Raw genomic sequence first — 2400 nt, forward strand, 5'->3', positions numbered from 1 at the left:
AAAAAAAAAAAAAAAAAAAAAAAAAGAATGAATATACCAAAAATATACCAAGATCTTGGGGAATGCTTGGATCTATACCTCATTCCTAGCTAATAATACTCCTTATTCATATTACTGTTTCACAACAACCCAAAATGGAGGGTTGAAACAAGAGCTGTACTCAAGGTGTACAAATACACAGCTTGGGCTGAGCCCAGAACATTTCTTCTCTGATCTAACTTTCCTTAGGCCTCAGCCTGGAAGCTTCTAACCACTGTACAAGCTAATCTTCCAAGCTGACTGACACAATCTGGCTTCTTTTGGCTTCTCACTGAATTGCTCTGTTTGGCCTCATACTAACATTGGCAATATGTTCTAATCTCTCTCCTTCTCATTTTCGTTCTGTCTTCACCCGTGTCTAGTTTGTTCTCTCTGGTACCCACCTGTCTTTGTAAAACTGTCCTGCTAAAACTGCTACACACACACACACACACACACACACACACACACACACCCCTCTGTGATGCTCTAAAGCAGCCTCTCCTTCCTGTGTTGTTCTTGTGAGAGTTGGGCAGAACATGTCCTATGTCTGACTCATTTTGTCAAATTGTTCTCTTTGTGTCCCTCAATTAGAAGTTACTTTCAAACATGGCTGCTTCCTTCTTACCTTCATTGTTAGGGATTAAAGGTGTGTGCTAAGGATGTGTCAGCATTCCAGCCTGATAGTACTGTAATCCAGAACATACCTGTCTGTGTTCAGCTGGATCACATAAACCTAAAAGGTCTTTGGCTGTGATCCCTTGCCAGGCCAGCCATGTTGCTGGATTAAAATCCCTCTACATAACCAATAATACTAACCAGAGCTAGGGGTGTGACTCAGTTGATAAGAGTGCCTCCCTAGCATGTGTAAAGCCTTGGCTTCAACTGAAAGTACTGTTGGACATCGGGCGTGGGGGAATAAAGGGAGTTGGAGAAAACCCATGGCCCGCCAGAGTTTTGGTGCTCTGGGTGGGCAGACGCGGGAGAACTGCCCAGACACTTTCTGTGTGGACCAGGGTGGGTGTCTGGCTGTGGGAAGCCATGGAACCCAGTCTGCCCAAAAATGGACAAGGGGCAGTCTGAGGTCTCTGGGCCTCACTGAAGCCAGAGATAACAGGTTTTCAGTCTCGGGCATCTCAGACACTGCTGGACACTGCAGAAGAGCTGAGAACAAAGTGCCCCCCCCCCGCGGGAGCCGAAGAGAGGAGAGGGCAGGGAGAGAAGGGGCACTGGGTGGTTCCCACATGGGTGAGAGTCCTTGGTCCGGTCTGTGGCTGGAGCACAGAAAGGCCTTCTGGCAGGAGGTTAGACATGGCTCTTTAGGGGAAAGCCTATCCCATCGTTCAAGTATGGCCCGCCTTGATGAGCAGAGACAGTCTATGGTTTTAGAGCTTTATTGTAGAAAGGCAGGGAGAAAGAGAGAAGGTAGAAAGAGGGAGACCGGCCATGGCCAGGAGGCGAGAAGCAGGAAGGGAGTGAGACAGGGAGAGCTAGAGATGAGAGTAAGAAAAGTGAGAGCTTAAGAGAGTGAGGAGGGCCCAAGCAGCTCCTTTTATAGTGGGCTGGGCTACCTTGTTGTTGCCAGGTAACTGTGGGGAGGAGCATACCTGGCTATTGTCTAGTAACCGTGAGCATGGAGTCTAGCCAGACTGATAGTCACAGAATTTATGGAATTGGGGGCTCTGTGGTGTCAGGCACCTGTCTCTGGGAACGTGGCTCACTGTTCTGTCCCTTGTAGAGTTTTCTACTGGGTCTCCGGAGCAAGCCTCATTCAACCAAAACAGGCTGCCTTTCACGGCCCCACAAAGCACCGTGTAAGCCAGATGTGCTGGTGCTTGTCTGTAATCCTAGCGCTTGACTGAAGCAGGAAGAAAAGAAGTTCATGGTCGTCATCTACATGGCAAGTTCTAGACTGGACAGTGCTACTTAGCCTACCCAGTCTCAAACAAACAAAGAAACAAACCATACCTACCAGCAGATGCTTTTTTTTTAAATCTGAGGGCATGGCAGAGACAAGTGCAACCGAAGGTCACTGCATGAGTCTTGCTGTGATGCCTGATGTTTCTTATTGCGAAGGGACATTCTTCACAAAAGGCCATCTGCAAAGACCTAACTGAAGATTGTTCTGAAATAAACATAACCATGACCTCTCTTAGCATAAGAGCTATAGGAAAAGGTGCCTGGATCTGGTCTACTGTCTGGCTCATGACTCACATGCATCGGAACTTTGAGTATCCTTCCAGTCTCTTTAGCTATTGAGTCAAATGCAAGGGCCCTATCAAACACTAGTTTCCTTTGTACCCTGCTCCCTATCGTGGAAGGTCCAGCCTCTGGCTCTTCCCTCTAATGTCTTAATGGCAAATTCTGGTGATTTTTTTTTTT

Source organism: Mus pahari, chromosome 14 (assembly GCF_900095145.1).
Source record: "Mus pahari chromosome 14, PAHARI_EIJ_v1.1, whole genome shotgun sequence".
Lineage (NCBI taxonomy): Eukaryota > Metazoa > Chordata > Mammalia > Rodentia > Muridae > Mus > Mus pahari.